The sequence below is a fragment of the Talpa occidentalis genome, unplaced genomic scaffold (genome assembly GCF_014898055.3).
Source record: "Talpa occidentalis isolate TD23 unplaced genomic scaffold, MPIMG_talOcc4v2.1 talOcc4.8, whole genome shotgun sequence".
Taxonomy (NCBI): domain Eukaryota; kingdom Metazoa; phylum Chordata; class Mammalia; order Eulipotyphla; family Talpidae; genus Talpa; species Talpa occidentalis.
This window is the reverse complement of record NW_023605194.1, coordinates 24922261-24947028: the sequence shown is the minus strand read 5'-3', so window position 1 is coordinate 24947028 and position 24768 is coordinate 24922261. Positions and strand designations below refer to the sequence as shown.

General features: G+C 38.2%; 1 pseudogene; it reads right to left on the bottom strand.

Annotated features, from left to right (window-relative positions):
- On the bottom strand, positions 1-24204 carry LOC119234216 (cytochrome P450 2C42-like; annotated as a pseudogene).
- Between the last annotated feature and the right edge of the window lie 564 nt (positions 24205-24768).

The following is a 24768-nucleotide window of genomic DNA, read 5'->3' as shown; positions in this document are numbered from 1 at the left end:
AATACAACGTTACAGAGCAAGGAGAAGCTATACATATATTTGTACCATGGAACTTTGGAAATCCTACTTTGGAGATGGGATGTTCGTGCCTGGATCCTGACAGAATGGGGTGACAAGGAGAGGAGAGGTCGGCGACAACATTACCAGAAGGGGAAGGAAGAGAAAAGGAGATGACAGGGGCGTCAGGTGAATGGGACTTGTGGACATCACAGCAGAAGCCTGATGGTTTGTCCTTCCTCACAAAGGAATGAAGCAGATCTGGTAAGGAGGAGGCACAGAAACAAATCCATTGACAACTGCGGTGATGTCAATGTCCTTGGGGTCAATAACAGACTTCAAGGTAAACTTCTGTAAGATGGTGGTCAGGTATAAAAACAGCTCCATGCGGGCCAGGCCCTCTCCTGCACATGCCCGTTTTCCTGAAAATAACAAGCACACAGAGGAGATGATCCTTGAACACTGTGTTTCTGGCCTCAGAAAGAGAATATGCAATAACTATTTGACGAAAGCTGAGGTATGATGGAAGGCAGGATGATTGGATAGATAGATGGACAAAGGGCGGACAGGAGTGCAATCCATCTAAAGTTAATGAATAGGTATCCTCCTTTCAACAAATGTTTACTTATTATCAGTCCTGTGCCAAACACTTAAATATTCTCACATTACAATCACCTGTTGAACACCTCAATTTTCCATCAATATTTTTCTAGAAACACATACTTTGTTTTGTTTTCTGCTGCATGGATCTGGCGTTCATGATCTTCCTCATCTTCATAGTCTCCGTTCTCCACTCCAAGTAGACCTGCTCTTTAGCAATCTCCAATGCACCGTGAAATTTCAGGTTTTATATTACAGTGCTGTTCCTGTGGGCAAGATGCACTAATCTTATATTTTCAGATGCACTAATCTTATAATCTTATATTTTCAGATGCACTAACCTTATAATCTTATATTTTCTTGATCTAAATCAATTCTCAATTTGAAGAACTGGACTAATTCCCCAATTCTGCAGTAATATGGCTCAATAAAAAAACTGCATCATGAGGTGGGAAAGTGCATGGACACAGGGATGTCCTGCTAATGGTCAAGAGCACCTGCACCAGCCTTGGAGAGGTTTCTATGGAAGTTCCAAACAATCCTCACAAGGTATTTTGTCCTCTGATGCACAAAGAATACAAAAGATACACTACCTGCTGAAAAAGCCATGAAGTAGTCACTCTTCTTAAAGTTGCCACTCTCGTCCAGGAAGTGGCCAGGGTCAAACACCTCTGGGTTGGGGAATTCTTTGCTACTATGCAGCACAGAAGTCAGCGACGTCAATATGGTTGTGCCCTGGAAAAAATTATTTAAACTATGCCCACGAAAAGGTACAAATCAGTCAGTCAAATCTTACCATTTAAAAATGAGAAAACCTAACCACGAAGGAAAGGACATTCTAAGTCAGAGAGAACAAGTTATAAATAAGAACCAGCATAACACCAGTGGCCATGATGCTGCTAAGTGGCACCTGAAGTAGTGAGTACCCAGACCCTCAGTGCCAGACCTCTGAAGCAATCCTGCTCATCACATTTAGACCTGGGGGTATTTCCTTGCCAGTACCTTGATTTTATCATTTCAGTGTTTACTCATCTCATACATGGATTATGATTGCAAATGGAAATCTTTATCCAAGTTTGAAATGTTTGGAGTTGTAGACCTTTTGTAAATAGACAATCGAATTAAAAATAACTTATGTGATAATAAAGTAAGTACAGTAACAACTTGTTGCTTTTTTATCATGGCCCCAGAGAGCTGTTTGTATTAATTCAAAAATATGGCATAGGACCTCCCTAGTGGCACAAGGGGTTAAGATGCAATCTATGAAGCTATCTGCAGCCACTGCAGCACAATTTCGATCACCAGCCAGGGAGCTACCCACATGGTGCTGCAGACCTCTCCTGACTTGCCCGCTGCTCCCCTCTGCAGTGTCAATCTGCCTGTTCTGTTCCCCACTCTGTCTCTGGTGAATCCTCTCACCCCCAACATCTCTGGCCTGTACCCCAGTTTTGTATGAATAAATAAAACTTCAAAAAATATATGGCATTGATTTCATCACAGATTGATCCCAGCCACAAACACAGAAAGGATGACAAAATTAGAAATATAATCATTTTGAACAATTCTGTTAGGATCATTAATTTAATCGAGTGTGATCAAGGGATTCTAGTACTGGAGGAACGGTTAGACAGCACGATACTCACATATTCCTAAAGCACCACAACACAGATTTTGATTAATGAATGTAAAATCCACAACCTTTGCCAAGGAGAGATCTGATGAGTACCATGTTATCCTGAGGGGAACATAGCATGGCCATAATGGAATAAGTGACTTCAGGTGCCCTCAGCTGCCTCATTGGGTTTCAGTGGGCCATACAGAGCACTTATGTGCTTCTCTTGGTAAAATCATAATGGGAATCTAGTCTCTAGAAAACATAACTCTGAATTGAAAACCCAGAAATAAAGCCACACATATATGGTCAACTGATCTGTGACAAAGGAAAAGAGATTACGCAGTGCAAAAAGGAAAATCTTTTAAATAAATGGTGCTGGCAAAACTGGACCGCTAAATTCTAAAGAATGAAACTAGATTATTACCTCACAGCACACACAAAATTCAACTAAAAATGGGGCCTCCCTGAACATTTTTGCACACAACACTGATAAAGGACTTATCACCAAAATCTACAATGAGCTGATGAAACTCAACAAAAACAAAATAATCCAGTCAAAAAATGGGCAGAAGAACTAAAAAGAAACTTCTCTGAAGAGGAAATGCAAATGGCCAACAGGCATATGAAAAAATGTTCAACATCACTTGTAATCTGGGAAATGCAAATCAAAAATACCATGAGATACCATCTTACACCAGTGAGAATGGCACATATTAAAAAAACTAGCAACAACAAATGTTGGCGAGGATGTGGAGAAAAAGGAACTCTCCTGCACTGTTGGTGGGAGTGCAAACTGGTCCAGCCACTATGGAGAGCTGTGTGGAGATTACTTGACCTAGTAAACATAGAGCTTCCATATGATCCAGCTATTCCACTCCTAGGTATTTACCTAGAGGACACAGAAACATCGGTTCCAAAGAGCACCTGCACCCCTATGTTTATAGCAGCACACTTTACACTAGCTAACTTTGGAAACAACCCAAATGCCCCAAAATAGATGACTGGCTCAAGAAGATGTGGTACATATACACCATGGAATACTACTCAGCATTCAAAAAAGATAAACACATGCAATTTGCAGCAACATGGATGGAGCTGGAAGGGATCATGCTCAGCAAAATAAGCCAGAAAGAAAAAGAAAAATACTGGATGGTCTCACTCATAGCAGGAATCTAGAAAACTGAAATAAGGGAACAGGAAAATGAATAACTATAAGAAAGTGAAAATCAAAATCAACAAACAACTCTGAACCAGAGACACTCTATGAGGGGTGGGGGTCGGGGAAAGGAGGAATTGGGGTCAAAATAAGGGGGGCTGCAATTGTATGGGGAATATAAAAGTAAAATTAAAAAAAAATGATCCCACATTAAGACAATAAATAAATAAATAAATAAAAGATGGGACCTCCCTGGTGGCGTAGAGGTTAAAGTTTCAGGACTATCAATCTATTGCCAGCCACTGCAGTGTGAGCTTGATCCCCAGCCATGGAGCTAACCCACATGCTTCAGCAGAACTCTCCTGTCTCGGCCACTGCTCCCCTCAGCAGAGTATCTCAATAGATCTGCCTGCTCTCCTCCCTGATATGTCTCTACTGAATCTGCTTACTCACTGTCCTATGTCCCTGTTCTTACATGCATAAAAAAAGGTATAAAAAAAATCAACTCAAATTGGAGAAAAGTGTACCTCCATGGTGGGCTAGTGGTTCAGTCGCAGCGTTACCACCATGAAGGTCCACGGAGAGAGCCTGAGTTTGATCCCCAGCTAGGGAACTAACCCACATGGGGCAGCAGAAATCTCCTGTTTTACCCAGTGCTCCCCTTAGTAGATCTCCCTTTTCTGTTCGCCACTCTTTCTGGTGAATCCTCTCACCCTCCCCCCTGAACCTCTGGCCTACACCCCAGTTCTTCTACACATAATAAATATAATAAATAAAAATCTTACAATAAAGGAATAATTCTTTATAAAAAATGCTTTAATGTAAGACCTGAAACCAGAAAATATATGGAATAAAACACATAGGCACAATACTCCACAACATACATCTCAGAAACATCTTTCAGAACTCATCCCAGAAGCACAGAAGATGAAAGAAAAGATAAACAGCTGGGACTACTACAAATTAAAAACTTATGTACAGCAAAAGAGACAATATCAAAACAAAAAGACAATCCACAGATTGGTACAAAATATCTGTACTCCACACAATCGATAAAGGACTTAAATCAAAGATCTACAAAGAGCTTACAAAACTCAGGAAAAATAAACAACCCAGTTAAAAAATGTTGGCGCAAATGCAAGGAGAAAATGGAACACTCCTGCACTGCTGGTGGGGTGCAAAATGCTCCAACCACTATGGAAAGCTGTGTGGAGATTCCTCAGCCTGCTAAAGATGGCGCTTCCATATGATCAAGCAATTCCACTTCTAAGTATTTACCCAAAAGACACAGAATCATTCACTCAAAAGGGCACCTGCACCCCTATGTTTATTGCAGCACTATTTACAATAGCTAAGCTATGGCAACAACCCAAATGCCCAAAAATAGATAACTGGATCAAGAAGATGTGGTCCATATACATAATGGAATACAGCAATCAGAAAGATAAACTCATGCAATTTGCAGCAACATGGATGGTGCTGGAAGAGATCATGCTCAGTAAAATAAGTCAGAAAGAAAAAGAAAAATATGGGATGGTCTCACTCATAGCAGGAATTTAGAAAACCTAAATAAGAGACCAGGAAAAAGACTAATTATAATAATGAAAAAAATCAAAATCGATAAGCAACTATAAACCAGAGATATACTATATGGGGGGAGGAGGGTGATAGGAGGGATTATGGTCAAAATAAGGTGGGCAGGAACTGTATGGGGACTATAAACAAGATGAAAATGCATATTGCATACTGTGCAAAAATGAAAAAGATGTAAAAAATAGATAAAATAAATAAAATAAAAATTGAGAGGTTTCACATTAAAATAAATAAATAAAAATGGGCTTAGCAAATAAAAAGGCAATTCTCCAAAGAAGAAATGCAAATGGCCAAAAGATACATGAAAACATGCTCAACATTACTTATAATCAGGAAAATGCAAATCAAAACCACAATGAAATACCACCTCACACCAGTGACAAAGACCTATATTAAAAAAACTGGCAACAAAAATGCTGGCAAAGATGTGGAGAAACAGAAACCCTCTTACACTGTTGGCGCAAATGTAAACTGGTCCAATCACTATAGAAAACTGTGTGGAGGTTCCTCAAATGACTGAAAATCAATCTACCATATGACCCAGAGATTCCACTGCTAGGAATCTAACCAAAGGACGCAAAAACATTAAACATTAACTGAAAAGGAACCCTGCATTCCTATGTTTATTGCAGCATTATTTATAATAAGTATGATATGGAAACAACCTAAATGCCCCAAACAGATTCCTGGATTAACAAGATGTGGTCTGTATATACAATGGAATACTTTTCAGCAATCAAAAATGATAAACTCATGCCATTCACAGCAACATGGATGGCACAAGAAGGGATTATACTCAGTGAAATGAGTAAGAAGGAAAAAGAAAAATATCAGATGGTTTCAATTTACAGGAAGAATATAGGGAAACCAAACTAAGGGTCAGAAAAAAGAGAAAGGGAAAATTTGCAGGCAAACTATAGATCTAGGGATGCAGCAAGGGAGGGGGAGAGAGATGGCTCAGATAAGGGGAGGGGAGCGCACAAGGGACTGCAGTGATGGTTCATGGGTGGTGTGGTGGTGGGAGATTTATGGGGACTAGACCTGAGCTGAGAAATCAAATATAGTAAGAAAATGAATAATGTAGGAATATAAAAATAGACGGTACAGGGCCTGCCTGGTGGTGCAAGGGGTTAAGCACCACACTAAGAAGAAATCTGCAGCCTCTGTAGCACGAATTAGATCCCCGGCCAGCCAGGGAGCAACCCACATGGCGAAGCAGACCTCTCCTGCCTTGCCCACTGCTCCCCTCAGCAGTTTATTTCAATCAGTCTGCCTGTTCTGTTCCCTGCTCTGTTTCTGGTGAATCCTCTCACACACACCCTCCCTCCCCAAATCTCTGGCCTGTACCCCAGCTCATGTATGCATAAATAAATAAATCTTTTATAAAAATAGTGGCACAAAATAGAACAATGTAAGAAAATTTTTTAAAAAATTTTAAAAGCCAGCAAAATAATCCTGGCAGATTGAAGATAGTTACACTGTCTTATCAAAAAAAAAAAAAAAAAAAAAAAAAAAAAAAAAGACAGGGGAGAAGTGAGAGATAATCGGTGTCCCTGCTATCTTTCCAGATCAAGGTCAACATATTTGTGGACAACACCAAATTTACTATCAACATATCAGCAATGAAAAATGTTTTTTGAGTGCACTTTATTTTTTATTATGATAATAAACATAAAACATAAAACTTACCACCTTAGCCATCTGTAAGTGTACAGTTCAGTAGTGTAAAATATGTCATTTTTGTGAAACACATCTCCAGAATTCTTTCATCTTGTAAAACACATTCTATACCCATTAAATAAAAACACCTTTTCTCCCTCAAAAATAAAAAGATACAGCAAATACATTCTCATCAAATGTTGTTCAAACAACGGCTATTCATACAGAATCATGACCACTATTTCAACACTACTTTTACCAAAGTAAAAATTACTTGAACGGATCAGTACTAAACAAAGGTGCTAAAATGTGGATGGATTCCACGCTACAATGGCAGATTTCAACACTGGAGTCAGACGCTCCAACCACCATAAAATTTAAAATGGTTACAATCCGACCCACTAGAGAAAGTTTTTACCAACTTCTGTCTTAGACTATACCTTGGTCCATGGATCCAGGTTTGAGAGCAGAAATCATTATGTAATGGTAGAAGGCACATTCAGCTGCGCAGTATTGCATATTCTATGTCAGTGTATCCCAAACAGATGGGAATGATCATACCCAATGAGAGCAAATGGGAAAGATGGACAATCCTACTTACCCCCAGGCCCTATTATTATTGACCTTGAAATAGAAGAATGAGTTCAATTACTCTTTGACCCAACTATAAACACAGGAAGCATTTTCCTCATTATGTCCTTTGGTGAAAACAGTGAATGTGATCCTAATCCTTGAAACAAAGCTGCAATCATCAGGCAAGCCCCATGACCTCCTAGCAAAGCCATTAATTCTCTTTTCTCCAAAGATGAGCATTAGTCTTGCATCTTATTATATTCTTTCCCCAACAAAATACTAATTTTAATTTATATGATTTTTAAATTTTAATAGCAAATATCCTGGTTTCAAATTAAACAGTAGCTTGCAGAATACCAAGTGGGAGGCGTGAATAGACACAGAAATTACGTGTTAGAAAGCACTGGATGGAACAAAAACACACAGACAAATGGGAGAAAACTGAGAGTCCTGAAATACACCCCAACACATAGGGAGAATTAATCAAGACCAAGGAGCCAATAGTAAATGACAGAACAAGCAAAATTTCTCCAGTAAATAATCCTGGGAACACTGGACAGCCCTCTGCAAAATAATGAAAGTATACCACCATCTCAAGGAAGTCTCTTACAAGTGGAAATAGGAAAGTCCTGAACGAAATACAGCAACTCAAATCAAGCCATGTGTATACTTAAAAGAGGGATATCTACCAGGAAAAGTGAAGCTAATATGGAAAGCTATACCAATAGAGACAGAAATTGATATGATAAACTTGATATACATTCTGACAAAAAATGATAAAAAATAAGAGGATACAGTTCCTAATTTGATGAAGGGTTTCTTCTAAGATATACATAAGACCATCTTTCAAGAGTGAGATGATAATCTTCCACTCTCCTACATATCAGAAAAGAAATAAAGATAGCAGCATGATATATGCAGAAATTACAAAGTAGTCTAGAAACAAATTATTAGTAATGGCTCTAAAGTCAAAAGGTTCTTGGGCCTCCCTGGTGGCACAAGTGGTTAAGTGTCAGCACAATGAAGCAATCCGCAGCTACTGCAGCACGAGTTCTGCAGCATAAGTTTGATCCCTGGCCAGGGAGGTGACCCCCATGGCACAGCAGACCTCTCCTGTCTCACCGGCTGCTCCCCTTAGCAGTGTATTTCAGTCAATCTGCCTGTTCTGCTCCCCACTTTGTCTCTGGTGAATCTTCTCACCCCCTGCACCTCTGGCCTGTACCCTAGTTCTTGTATGCATAAATAAATAAATCTTTAAAAAAAAAAAAAAGGTTCTCGTGTAAGGTCATCAAAGTTTGAAAGTCATTTTACTTCAATATGACAGATAAAAGTAATGTAAAAGGCACTTAAAGATTATTGTGACAACAATAACTTTAAGTACTTAGGAAAAATCAAACACAAAATTTGCAAGCTAATGTACTAAAAAAAAAAGAGAATATTAAAGAAAAATTCAATATATCAAGATGTTAACTCTTTCTGAATTGATCTATATAATCCAGAACTCTCTTTTGGAATATTGACTCAGTGGTGCTAACATTATAAATAAACATTACTATTTATATTAGTAAGATTAGCCACTCATTTAAGAGACAGAACAAATGTGAAAGACTTACAGTGCCGGTGCCCAAAAAAATTTGTGGTCTCAAATGGAAACAACACCAAACTCATCAACTTGTCACATACATGATTTTTATATATTGCTCAGCTTGTCTGGAGGACTGCACCCATGCTGTGAAAAGAGGAACTTTTTGAGTAGAATCATGATGTCAGTAAAGGTACAACCAACCTACCTTGGGGATGAGATAGTTCCTGAATCTGGTGTCAAGGTTCACTGCATGGGGCAGGTTCCCAGGGAACAGGTCAGTGTATCTCTGGACCTCGTTCACCAAGGCTTCCATGTAGGGCATGTGGCTCTTGTCCTGAATGCTGGGGCTCCGGTGCCTGCCAATCACTCGTTCTATCTCCTCTTGCTCCTTAGCTGACAAAACACAAGTAAGACTGATGAGAAAAGAGAACACCTATTATATCAGTCCCCCGACATCATTATTAGCATCAATATGTACCAAGAGATATACCTAAAGAGGTAATTGCATCACATATATATATATATATATACACACACACACACACACACACAACTCTCACATAAACTAGGATTAATGTGTATCTATATGTACCTATTAATTAGTATACATGATATACAAAGAGAAATGATGAAATGTTCAAACAATATCACAGAATGTGTGAGGACAGGCATCTGAGCAGCTGAGATGCTATACCTCTGAATCACATACAGTGTATGTAACAATACCCTCAATTACAGAGAAATAATTATGTAGTTAGACCATTTTTTTATTTGTTTTGGGAGAAACAATCCAACATGACAATTGAAGTTAATGAGTTTATATCCACCGCATTTTCCATATTAATAGCTATTTCTTTAACTAGTTACCTATAACATTTACATATGGTACAGTCATACAGGCTAGCTTATTAATTCTCATTTAAAAAATATAATTATACATCTTTATTTTTCTGTCATTTAAAAAAGTGACTTTTTTCCTTTTTAATTCCCCTACCACCATTGCACATGTCGCCTTGTCCCTTTCCCTGCCCCATCCTTCAGAGCCCTCAGAATGTTTATCAATGTCACTGATTTTTGAGTATTTCATGCTGTCAAATTGTCTGGTTTGTAAATGCCCAGTATTTGTTTTTATCACTTTGACTTTCTTTGCTGCATTAAATCCTTTAAGGTTTCTCTCTATTTGTTACAATGGCCGCATTTCAGAAAGGCATAGAAAATTTACTTAAAGAAGTAATCTCAAAAAAACCATCTCAACCTGTGAAATGAACCAGACACTGTAATCCAAGAGGCCAAAGAACTACAAACAAAATAATACCAGTCTTACATCCACAAGACACATAATAATAACCTGTTGAGAACCAATGACAAAGACAAAATATTAAAAACTTGAAGAGAAAGAGGGTAACATAGGAGGTTAGCAGTCATTGGATGTCAGCAGTAACATTCCAAGCATTAAAGGACTGAAAAGAGGGCCTCCCTGGTGGCTGATTTCAATCCCTGGTGTTAGGCCCATTCCTCCCCTCCACAGTGTGTTTCAGTAGATCCGCCTGCTCTGTTCCCCACTCTGTCTCTGGAGTATCTTCTCACTCCCTGCACCTCTGGTGTACTCCCGAGTTCGTCTACACAAAAATAAATAAATAAAATCTTTTTAAAAAAGTGCTTAAATAGAGATTGCCAGCCGAAATCTTTTACTCAGCAAGATTAAAAGCATGATAGAAGGAAGAGATAGGAGTGTCATTGAAAAGCAAAAACTAAAAGAATTCATCAACACCAAGCCACAAATGAAGGAAAGCCTAAAGCCATTATTATACAGCAATAGAACAATGAATACTGAGGCAAGAGACACATAATCACTTCACTGGAGGAGGAAAAGGAAAGGAACAACGTGGTCCACCAGAACAAGCCACAGTTCCAGCCATCCAGTGGGTTACACAAATAGCCAGTCATATACTCTCCTCAGTAGAACATTCAAAAAAAAAAATAATAATAGGAGTAACACATAAAGACAGAGAAGTGGAACTTAAAAAAAATACAACAGGAATCCCTCAAAAATAAGAATGACAAGATAAGCCAGAACAAAAACCAAGCACAACAAAATGGCACTTAAGTCTCAATAATCAGCTTAAATGTAAATGGCCTGAACAACCCTAGGCAAAAGGTGAGCTGAATGGGTCACTTCAAAACAAAGACCAACCTTCTGCTTTTACAGGAAATTCATCTTAATAACACAGACAAGAAAAGACTTCAGAGTTAAAGACTAGAAGGCAATTATACAAGAAAGTGGTCGCAGACTAACTCAGGAGCAGCTATACCTACACCCAATAAAATACTTCCATTAAGGCAGTAAGAGATAGAGATAGTCACTATATTGTGATGAAAGGTCTAATACAACAAGGAGAGAACACTCTTAATACTCAAGGCCATGGGGCCTCCATGGTGGTGCACAGATATATAAGATTGATTTATTTATTTATTTATTTATTTATTTTTACATATATAAGATTGAAATTATGACCTGCAACAATAAAATACACAGAAAAAAAAAAAACACTGGTGGTGTGGTCCATCCTATCAATACTAAAGATACTTTTGGTGACTATCTATGGCAAGGGAATTAAAAACGACAATAAACAATTGGGATTACCTCATCAAAGAGCTCCAAAGAATATATAACATGATTAAATAGACACCATTCTAAACAGGAGAAAATATTCACATAATATATAACTGATAAGGAATTTACACTCAAGATATATAACTTCAAAAATAAATTTATACAATTCAACAATAAAAAACAAATAATCCAATTATAAATGGGCAGCAGATAAGAATACAATTCACCCAAGAGGTTACCCAGAGGCCAAAACATGATGAAAAAAGGTTCATCATCAAGCCTAAAAGAGATGCATATTAAAACTATTCAATACAGTAAGATAGCAAGTCACAGTTGTGAGAATGGCTCATGGTAAAAAGGTCCCCACAAACATATATTGGTGAGAACCGGGTAAAAAGGAATGCTGTACACCAATAGTATACTATTATTGGTAGGAATGTGAACTGTTGCAATCATTATGGAAAGCAATATAGAATTACCTTAAAAATCTAAAAAGGAAATAATGCATAACTCAGCAATTCCACTCTTGGGTACATATACACAGAATATGACACCATCGAGAAAAAATCCTACATGTTCCACAATGTTCACAGCACATTACTTAAAATAGCAAGAACATGAAAGCAGCCTAAATGTCCACAGACAATTCAATCAAATACACAACACAAAGCATCACATAGTCATAAGGATCATTATTTTGAAAGTTGCATGTTATAAACTGTTTTAAAGTTGGAAATAGATATATACAAAAACACATATGCACATAAACATGTCTTAAATTTGATTTGTAAAATAAATGTCTATGAGTTCATAGCTCAAAAAAAGGAAAATAATTATGTCAAGAAATTACAGACACTGCAGGAAAAAAGGAATCAAACATCAAAATAACACACGAGTTGAAAAATGAATTATATTGAATCTACATGAATGTGTTCTAGTGCTTTTCTATATTGTATGCATGTGTTCAACTTATAATAGGACTATTCATCCTACCATGTGCCAAATGCTACCAATTTTCTAGCAGTTTCTTCTGAAATTTATGCTCCATTTCTAAACAGGGACCTCTGTTTCTATTTCTCAACCTGTTTTTAGAAAATATCTGATTTTCTGGAATGGGAGGTGAGAGTTTACATCTCCCTACCCATCTCATACGAAATACACACACACACACACACACACACACACCCCTTCTCTTGTTCTCTCCCTTTATTCCCTTTCCACTAATATGTTCACACCATTTTGACTGTTAGAATATTCATTGTAACACCATTCTGACCATACAAACAATTCTTCCTATAAGATGACTATAATTATGTTTGATTTATGGTATATTTTTTAACTTAGCTATGTCTCCTTAGTTCAATTCAATATTTCCTGTATCTCAATTTTTCAACCCATGGGTATTCCAAATACCCATGTTTCAAACTCCTAATAATTTCCCTAATATTAAAAAATCTCATGAAATTGATCTTTTGCTTTTGCTATCGCTCTCTCACAACTATTTATCCACTTAATCCATTTATATATATATATATATATATATATAGGGTTTTTTTTTCTAGGCCTGGTATCTAGCAACCTATTTGATACTTATTTCTTTCAAAAGACATCCTGATTCCTGGAGCCAATTTTCCCTCTGACATGACTTCAGAAATTAGGATGAGAAAAGGAAAAAAGGAAGAACAGTTTTGTCAAATATACATTTCTGCAAATGTCCTCTTTTAATTCATGCAAAATTTGATAGTTACTTTTAAGCCTTATCCTTCAGATATGACCCAATTATGTCACACGTAAATCAAAATCACTTATTTTTTCTCCCTGGTGGCGAAGGGGTTAAGCACTGCACTATGAAGCAATCTGCAGCCACTGCAGCACGAGTTTGATACCAGTCCCCCAGGGAGATACCCACATGGTGCAGCAGACCTCTCCTATCGCGCCTGCTGCTCCCCTTAGCAGTGTATTTCACTCAGACTGCCTGTTCTGCTCCATAAACTGTCTCTGGTGAACCCTCTCACCCCCTGCATCTCTGGCCTGTACGCCAGCTCTTGTATGCATAAAATAATAAATAAATCTTAAAAAAAGATTTATTTTATGTATGCATAGAAAAACTGGGGTGTAGGCCAGAGGAGCAGGGGGTGACAGGATCTAAAAGAGACAGATTGGGGAGCAGAACAGGCATCTGTTGAAATACACTGCTGAGGGGAGCAGTGGGTGTGACAGGCCATGTGGGTTAGCTCCCTGGCCGGGGATGGAACTCATGTCACCATAGTTGCCTGTAGCTCGACAGCACTGAGACGTTAACCCCTGTGCCATCAGGTAGGCTCTATGCACATCATTCCTTTCCTATTTCTACCAGCATCCCTGATAAGCAGTCCCAGGCGGATTCATACTGACTCCCAGTATAAACACTGCCACAAACAAGCTCTCATGAAATGAAGTCACTGCATTTTCCTATTGTCCACGGTGTCTTCACTCCTCCTACTCAAACTCCTGTATTATCTCTTCATTAAACTTGGAAACATTAAGCTGGTTATATATAAAATGAAGCTTCTCTAAGAGAAACAGGAGGGAAGGCAGCACTTGCAGTGTCCTTCAGCAACTTCCCTGAAAAGCACCCCCCGAGACCACACTGGTCAAACCTGTGACCTCTGGTGTTTCAGCAGCAGGAGGAGAGCATATCTCCAGGTGGTGCTCGTAGTCTCTGTCCCAGCTCCAAACAGATCAAGTACAGTAATTGCCAAGGTCCCTAAAGTTAACTTCACTTCTTGAATGTACTCCTCCTAGGAATGATTTGATGAAATTACTTAGCAAATTAATTTGCCAAAATTATAGTTAATCCAAAGTAAGTCATACTATTATAAATTTTACCCCAAAAATAAACAGTAAGGGCAAAAATAAACAGCAAGTTTTAGAAAAACTCCCATATGGTATATAAAACACTGGAAATGAGTGGATTCAACCATCATTTTCCACTGCTCACCCCTAAGGCAAGCAATAAATTAAAATCTTCACTGGCAGAAATTACAACTTTATTCTAAACATAACTTTGACAGAAATTACAACTTTATTCTAAACATAATAAAATTCAAGGAGCCAGCACAGTCAAAATAATACTGAAATATTGCAAAAAGAGGACTCAGTTTTCTTAATTTCAAAAAAAAACTTCTATAAAGGTAGCATTTAAGACTACCAGAGGATGTACTAATGATATAGGAATGTAGTACCTAATAAATACCTTTCATCAACACAAAAAGGGCCCTTACATTTTCAGTCAATTGATTATTGACAAGAGTGCCATGATGTCTCATGTGAGAAAAATAATCTTTTTGATAAATGGTATAGGATTTGTGCTTACAGAAATAAACCTCCAACACCATATCTGTGCCAATTTTGAAATTTTATTATCAGTTAACTTCTCTCTTCATTCTACCAGCTCTTTCCCACCACACACCTCTGTACCTCTGTATATCTCATTTACATATGTAAAATTCCCTACCCTGTCATTATTAAGTATATTAAGTATTATTATTAAGTATATTAAGATTTATCTCCAACCAGCAGACATGCAAGAAGTCCAGCCAGGCTGAGTCACTTCTTCCATTCTCTCATATATTGTATGCAAAGACCATGCCCATCTTCATATCATGGCATGAGATTTTGCACTTTCTAAATTGTTTGTAATTGTTTCCATTTCACATGAAGTGTCACTTTGTCATCCTCATGTAGATTATTAACAACCTAAAAAACAAAATCCATGCATTCTACTTATTTAGAAAATTAATTTTACCCCGTCCATAATGCTTAGTGTAGAGGCACATACACAGCAGGTACTAAAGAGTTTGGTGGCAATAACTGCCTGATCACTGAAACATTCCAGGTAAATACAGAACAATTCCATGAACCACAACATGAACAAGCAATCAAATAACCCAACTGTCATTAATATTTTACCTGTTCCATTTTGATAAGGAAACAATCAATAAAGTCCCGAGGATTATTAGCATCTAGAGATGATTTGTGTTCCATTGTTTTCTCCAAAATATAACTTTTTATACATGCAATATTTTTAAATAATTTGTTATCACTCCCTGGAAAATAGTCAAGAAATAAAGGGAAAATATTGCAGATCTAAAAGAGAAAATTAGAGTTTATTAAAAAACAAAATATTTCGTGAAGAATTATGCACGTGCCAAGCCTAGGTTAGAGATTACTATAAATATTTAATGATCTGTCTTAAGGGAAAATTTTTCTTTTATACATGCTTAATTTTATCTGCAGATAGACATATAGGAGAGAAAAATTTCTCTCCAGAGAATCAAATGATCATTTCCTATTCTCACACATCACGTTGATAGTGTAAGGGCATCTTTATATCAATTCTCTCATTGTTGACATCAACTCTGGAGATATAGGATGACATAAATTAGTATAATTCACAGACAACAGAGATTAAGGGAGGTTGGGCAACCTGTTATGAAGCAGAGTAGACTAGCTATTTCTGTATGTCTAGTTGCCTCAAATACAGAATCAGTACTTGAGGACTAGAAATCTGGGTTTTGGAGTATAGTAAAAGAAACACAAAATAGGGTGAATGGGATTGGACTCCAGTTCTGTATTCTGGGCATATGTTTTCCATGTATCTGTAATTGTCTAGGTCATCTTTCCCGCTCTCTGAGACTGAAGTCTAAGCAGGACTGTCCTGCTCATACATTCACTTCATAGCTTGGTGCATCCAGAGGTCTGAAATCTTAGAGAAAAGAACCTAAATGATTTCTCTGGAAAACAGATCTTGGCCTCACCTGCATCTATGGAGAGCTCAAAATCTTGATGTTTTCATTAAGTATTTCCATTATGTTTTAAAAAATTGGATCCTTATAATCAAAACGATTCTGGAAAATAATTGAGCAGATAATATTGCAGGGAGCACAAGCCAGAATAAAAGTGGGATCACAAGGTGAACCTAAAAACCAAAAACAATTAAAAACACAATTAAAAAAATATATGTACTAATATTTATAAATATATGTGAACATGTGAACACACATACATATATACACATATAAGAAACACTGTTTTGACGACCGTGGGGCACAAGACAGACACAGCACCCCAAAGCCGTTGAGGTTTACCCTACCATTCCCGCTCTGTTCCCTGTCCCACGGGGTGGAAAAATCAGCTCCCCAAGGGCTCTAGGAGAGATCTCTGGCGCCACCTAGCGACTTGAAACCAGCAGAGGCTCCTGGAGGAGCCAGTGGCCAGCTGGGGAGTTAGCCCACGCCGGGCCCCTTCCGACCAGTAGTCTGAGCCCACAGGGGGGGCGAGCACCCACAGCCGGGGCAGACCAGGCATGCAGAAGAGTGTGCCTGAGACCGGACGCAGAGGGAGTGTGTCCCACATCACCATTTTAGAACAGGGACATTTCTTCAGTAAAGACTACCTGCAAAAGGCTTCCTCAGGAGCCAGAGGTGAGCGGGGGAAGTTCGCCCACGCCAGACCCCCTCTGGCCTGCAGTCCAAGCCCAGAGGGGGAGCAGGAACCCACCGCCGGGGCAGACCAGGCGCACAGGGGAGTGTGTCCCCACATCGGCATTTTAGAACAGGGACCTTTCTCCAGTAAAGACTGCTTGAAACTGACAGATGGCTCCTGGAGGAACCAGAGGGGAGCAGAGAAGCTCACCCAAGATGCCGGCCAGTCCCAGCAACACAATATCCCAACGCATACGGCAAATTAGAAAACAGACAGTAGGGAGAAGAAGAACCACACGCAACCTAGCAACTCCCCAGGGAAAAAGCACACCACAAAAAGAAAACCAGCCCCCAGATTGCAATGACAGCAACTTGGAAGAACTTCCGAGCCTTCCAGAAAGAGAATTTAAAATTGCCGTGATTAAAAAACTGACAGAAGTCATAAAGGAAAACAATGATAAGGGGAAAATAATCAACGATCAGAAGAATGAAATTGAGTCCCTAAAGACGGAAGTAAAAGAAATGCAGGAGATCAAAGAATTAATGGAAGAACTAAAGAATTCTGGGAAAAGCAATGAAAACAGAATAGATGAAATGGAAGAACGAATAAGTACTCTTGAAGACACAGAAATAAAAAGAACCAAAACAGAAAAGGAAAGAGAAGTACGAAGGAAAAAGAACGAAGAAAGACTTTGGGAACTATCTGACTCCATGAGGAAAGGAAATATAAGAGTTATAGGAATACCAGAAGGAGAGGAGAGAGATGTAGGAACAGAGAAAATATTCAAAGAGATAATTGAAGAGAACTTCCCAAATGTGAAGAAGGAGCTGAAAATTGATATACAAGAAGCAAGAAGAACACCAAACTTCCACGACGAAAGGAAAAATACAGCAAGACACATAATAGCAAAGCTCCCAAGAATCCAGGACAAGGAAAAAATAATGAAGCTGGCAAGAGGGAAGAAACAGATAACATTCAAAGGAGGCCAATCAGGCTGACATCAGACTTCTCCGAAGAAACACTACGGGCAAGGAGAGAGTAGAGGGAAATAGTCAACAGACTCCAAGAAAACAGATGCCAACCAAGAATACTCTATCCCGCAAAGCTCTCCGTCCTCTATGAAGAAAGAATAAGGACCTTCCCAGAAAAACAGAAACTCAGGAAATTCATTACAACTAAACCCCCACTCCAAAAAATACTACAAGGAGTCCTAAAGCCAGAACCTCAGAGGGACGAATAACAATGAAAGAAGGCCAAAAAAAAAAAAAGTTATTAAAAGAATAAATAAATAAAATCAAAGGAAAGACAAACACAATGGCAAATACAGATGCTAGCATATCAATATTAACTCTAAATGTAAATGGACTGAACGCTTCAATAAAAAGACACAGAGTTGCAGCCTGGATTAAGAAACAAAACCCAAACTTTTGCTGTCTCCAGGAAACACATGTAGCTGCAAAAGATAAAAATAGACTCAAAGTTAAAGGTTGGAAAACAATCCTACAAGCAAATGGACCAAAAAAGAAAGCAGGAACAGCTATACTTATATCAGATAAAACAGATTTCAAACTCAAAAAAATAAAAAGAGACCCCAACGGTCACTACATTATGATCAAGGGGACAACACTTCAAGAAGAAATAATACTAATTAACATATACTCACCAAACGAAGGAGCACCAAAATATATCAGACAACTGTTCTCATCTCTGAAAACAGACATCAGAGAAAACACATACGTAGTGGGAGACTTCAACACACCACTATCAACAATTGATAGATCACAAGAAAAAAATAAGCAAAGAAACTAAAGCTCTAAATAAGGACCTAGAGCATTTGGGCTTAACGGACATCTATAGAACACTAAACCCCAAAAACACGGAGTACACATTTTTCTCAAGCGCACGCAGATCATTCTCCAGGATCGATCACATACTGGGGCACAACACAGACATCAACAGATACACCAAGATTGAAATCATACCAACCATCTTTTCTGACCATGAAGGCATCAAACTAGAAATAAACCATAAAAAGAAGGCAAGGAACTTTCCTACCTCATGGAGATTAAAAACCACACTACTGGTAGACCACTGGACTAACGAGGAGATCAAAGAAGAAATTAAAAAATTCTTTGAATTGAATGACAAGGAGGACACCAATATGCTAAATGTATGGGATGCAGCAAAAGCAGTAATAAGAGGAAAATATATAGCAATAGAAGCTCACATCAAGAAACAAGAAAGAACTCAAAGAAACAACCTAATCTCAAAGCTCAAAGATCTAGAAAAAACACCAAAAACCCCCAAACCAGCAGAAGAAAAGAAATAATAAAAACCAAAGCAGAAATAAATGAAATTGAAACTAAAAAAACAATCCAAAAGATCAAAGAAACCAAGAGCTGGTTCTTCAAAAAAATCAATAAAGTAGACAAAACCCTAGCCAGGCTCAAAAAGGAAAAAAGGGGGAAAGCACAAATAAATAGGATCATAAATGAAAGAGGAGAAATCACTACAGACACAGCAGAAATCAAAAGAATAATCAGTAACTACTATGAACAGTTATATGGAAACAAGTTCAACAATCCAAAGGAGATGGACAAATTCCTACAACCCTACAATCACCCAAAGCTAGATAAAGAAGAAATAGAACACCTAAACAGACCAATTAGAAGCAGCGAAATTGAAATGGTAATCAAAAACCTCCCCAAAAACAAAAGCCCAGGACCTGATGGATTTACAAATGAATTCTACCAAACATTCAGAGACGAATTAGTGCCTATCCTTCACAAAATCTTGCAAAAAATTGAGAAGGAAGGGACAATACAAAACACATTCTATGAAGCCAACATTACACTAATACCAAAACCGAACAAGGACAAAAAAGGAAAACTACAGGCCAATCTCCCTAATGAACACTGATGCAAAAATCCTCAATAAAACTTTAGCTATCAGAATCCAACAATGTATCCATAAGATAATTCACCACGACCAAGTAGGATTCATGCCAGGGACACAAGGATGGTTTAACATCCGAAAATCAATCAATGTTATCCAACACATCAACAAAACGAAATATAAAAACCATATGATAATATCAATAGATGTCGAGAAAGCTTTCGACAAAGTGCAACACCCATTCATGATAAAAGCCCTTGAAATTCTTGGGATACAAGGAACATACCATAACATCATAAAGGCCATATATGACAAGCCAACAGCCAATATCATTCTCAATGGTGAAAAGATGAAAGCAATTCCATTAAGATCTGGAACAAGACAAGGATGTCCACTCTCACCACTGCTTTTCAATATAATACTGGAAGGCCTAGCCAGAGCAATAAGACAAGAGAAAGTCATACAAGGAATCAAAATAGGAAAAGAAGAAGTCAAACTATCACTATTTGCAGATAATATGATAATATACATAGAGAACCCCAAAAAACTCCACAGAAAAACTAATTCAACTCATCAATCACTTCAGCAAAGTGGAGGATACAAAATCAACATGCAAAAGTCAGTAGCCTTCCTATACACAAACAATAAATCTGAAGAAGATGAAATTAAAAAAAACATCCCTTTTATTATCGAAACAAAAAAAATCAAATATGTGGGAATAAATTTAACAAAAGAGGTAAAGGACCTATACAAAGAAAACTATAAAACACTGTTAAAAGAAATCGAAGACACAAAGCAATGGAAAGACATCCCCTGCTCATAGAAAGAAAGAATAAACATTATTAAAATGGCCATCCTACCAAAAGCAATATACAGAATCAATGCTATTCCAATCAAAATTTCAATGGCATTCTTCAAAGAAATAGAACAATTATTGATGAAATTCATATGGAATCACCAAAAACCCCGAATAGCCAAAGCTCTCCTGAAAAAAAAAAGAATAGAATGAGGCATCACACTCCCAGACTTCAAACTATACTACAAAGCCATAATCATCAAAACTGCATGGTATTGGAACAAGAACAGACACACAGACCAATGGAATCGAATAGAAAATCCACAAATAAACCCACAGATTTATGGTCAACTAATCTTTGACAAAGGAGCAAAGACTATGCATTGGAGCAAAGAAAGTTTGTTCAATAAATGGTGCTGGGAAAACTGGGTCACTACATGCAAAAGAATGAAGCTTGACCACTACCTCACACCATACAAAAAATCAACTCAAAATGGATTAAAGAACTAGACATAAGACCTGAAATCATAAAATACATAGAAGGAAATATAGGCGAAACACTACGTGATATGCACCTCAAAGACATCTTTACAGACACATCACCCAAAGCAGTGATAGTGAAGGCAAAGATCAACAGCTGGGACTACATCAAATTAAAGAGCTTCTGCACAGCAAAAGAGACAATAACCAAAACAAAGAGAAACCCCACCAACTGGGAGAACATTTTTGCACACAACACTAATGATAAAGGACTGATCACAAAAATCTGCAAAGAGCTGATGAGACTCAACAACAACAAAGAAAATAATCCAGTCAAAAAATGGGCAGAAGAGCTAAAAAGAAACTTCTCTGAAGAGGAAATGCAAATGGCCAACAGGCATATGAAAAAATGTTCAACATCACTTGTAATCGGGGAAATGCAAATCAAAACTACCATGAGATACCATTTACACCAGTGAGAATGGCACATATTAAAAAAACTAGCAACAACAAATGTTGTCGTGGATGTGGAGAAAAAGGAACTCTTCTGCACTGCTGGTGGGAGTGCAAACTGGTCCAACCACTATGGAGAGCTGTGTGGAGATTTCTGGACCTACTAAACATAGAGCTTCCATATGATCCAGCAATTCCACTCCTAGGTATTTACCCAAAGGTCACAGAAACATCGGTTCCAAAGAACACCTGCACCCCTATGTTTATAGCAGCACTGTTTACAATAGCTAAGCTTTGGAAACAGCCCAAATGCCCAAAAATAGATGACTGGATCAAGAAGATGTGGTACATATATACCATGGAATATTACTCAGCTTCAAAAAAGATAAACACTGCAATTTGCAGCAACATGGATGGCGCTGGAAGGGATTATGCTCAGCGAAATAAGCCAGAAAGAAAAAGAAAAATACCGGATGGTCTCACTCATAGCTGAATCTAGAAAACTTAAATAAGCGACCAGGAAAATGAATAACTATAAGAAAGTGAAAATCAAAATCAACAAAAAACTATGAACCAGAGACACTTTTTGGGGGGTGGGGGGCAGGAGGGGAGGGATTGGGGTCAAATGGGGGGGTGGAATTGTATGGGAATATAAAATTAAAATTTATTATTTAAAAAAATAAATAAATCTTAAAAAAAAAAAAAGAAAAAAATTTTAGGACACTTTGTTTAAAGCAGAAATCAAAAGAGAAATTTGCATTTCCAATATAATTCCCAGGAAACTCAAACCAAAATGAAAATTATTAGTTTTCATTTTTTCACATCACTGGAAATAAAGTACCGTCCCTAGAAATCAAATATCTATCATTTCTACTCACCAGCAACAATTATTTATTTCGGAAAAGTTATGCTACATAAACTTGTAAGATTATGTTCAGTAGGAAGAAAAACAGTAGTATTTTCATTGATTTTTTAAATTTTTCCAGATCTAGGTTAGGTCAATTCGACACTCAGTAAAGAAATTATACAGGGAAAACGGGTTTATTTCCTTGGTAAGAGATCTGCAAACCCCATTGTGGCAACTTAATCACCACTGAAAGATTGTTTAAGGTAAAGGTCTAAAATTCACCCCTGTAGATGTCATTACGAAAGATTTGAATCAATGTATTGCATAACAGTGACATCAAGAAATTGGCAGAGGGCCTCCCTGGTGGTGCAGCGGTTGAGCGCTGGGTTGCGAAGCTGCCCCGCAGCCTCTGCGACGCCGGTTCGATCCCCGGCTGCTCCCTGGCCACCGGAGGAGGGTCCCACATGGCGCGCAGACCTCTCCTGCCGCCCACTGCTCCCCTCAGCAGTGTACTTCGGTCCTTCTGCCTGCTCTGCTCCCCACTCTGGTTCTGGTGAATTCTCTCGCCCTCCCGCGCTTCTGACTGTACCCAGTGCATGTATGAACAAAAACAAACAAACAAACAAACAAACAAATAAATAAATAAATAAACATGCCTCTATAAAAAAAAAAAAGTTAAAAAAAAAAATTGGGAGAATAGAAAGTGCCAGCCATTATTCTCGCATGAAAACACTGATTTAGCAATGATAGAGAGTCTGAAAATCTCCTAGCACATTTTTGTGAAGCCAGCTAAGGAGTTGCAGTACTACAGGGGAGCACAAATTTCAAGCACCCATTACAACGAAACCCATAGCCTCACTAACTTTGAAGGTGTACACAGTGTCAACACAGAAACTTCATGTATAAATAACGAAAATTCAGACTCTCCTGGAAAATCTAACTAGGAATACTTGGTAGGACTTTCCTTTACAATAAGGCAATCCATAAAGACAGGGAAATTATACATTTACTTAAATGTTGGATCCCCACAAAATTAAAAAAAAAAAAACACAAGAATTCAGGAAACAACTCTCAGAACCTGTCTGAAAGAAATATCAGAAAGTGATCCCTTAGAGAGATAGTAGCAATTACCTGCATAAGGAATTTTGAAAAGTGAGAAAGTATTTCCAAACGAAATGAAATGAGAAACCATAATTGCTGAGATTAGCAAAAGGACATGCCTACCTGATTAAAATCTATCAACAGACGGCATTATTACTGGCCAAAACTACAGACCTGGTCTGGGGCAGTGACTAACATAAGGGTGTGAGTTCTGTCCATGTTAAACACATCGAGTGAAGTGAAAACACATGTCACTTGCTTCCAGAGGTCACTCCCACTACATACTTGGCTGGCAGCCCTGGTGAAATGTGCTGCAGTATGAAACACCGCTCTCTCACACATTCAGAAAATGACTCAAAATATTCCTCGTGATTTCTCATTTAAAAACAAATAGACTTCAGGAGAAAAACAGATGAAAGGACCTTTGATACCTACACTGTACACACAATCATGAATGAACACATACACACACTCACGCACACACACACAGAGCATACATACACAAATGCTCCTGACTCTGCGCTTCAAACTCTCTGTCTCCACACAAGGGTTAACAACCACCTCCCCTAATGGAAGAGTTGGGCCACCATGATGTGTCCCCTAGGATGACACTAGAGAATACAGTGTGTTAAGGTCACAGCGACTGAATATAGAATCACCCACCATTGCTTTTTCTCAACTCCTCCACGAGGTAGCGGGCTTCCTCGTGGAACTTGAACTTGAACTCGGTCCTCAATGCTCCTCTTCCCCATCCGAGCTCCTTGCTTCAGGATCAACTACAGAGTCCTCCTGAGGAAGCTGTGATACAGTAGCCCTATGATGAATCCTAAAAATTTGTATTTTAAAGAATCAATTCATCTAATTCTAATACCCAGCCCAGCTTGTGATCTGCTGGTATTAGTAACAAGGAGTGGGCACTACAGAGGCATTGTCAGTGCCAAGGCATCTGAAGTAAGGATAATTTTTTCCACCCTGAAATAGTCATTAAGATCAGACACCAGCTGTGTAGACCCAAGTGAATGATGTTCCCACACTTTGGTCCTGCCTGGTTACTTCTTTTCGTCTTTTGGTAGACTCCTGCTCTTCCTGAGCCCAGAGTCCTCTCTTGATACAGGCAGAATGTGTTTCTTCACAGATGTTAAATTTAGTAACAATCTCAACAAAACACACAGCCATGTAGTAGATGACTTCTGGAATAAAATCTGTAATCACAAAACACTTCTTCTAACATTCACCATCCACCAAAATCAGAGCAAATGGCAGCAGAACAAAGAACACTCCTCCCTTCTGTCACTTTATATTTTCAGTTCTACCATCCAAGACCTGTTTGTCTACTCA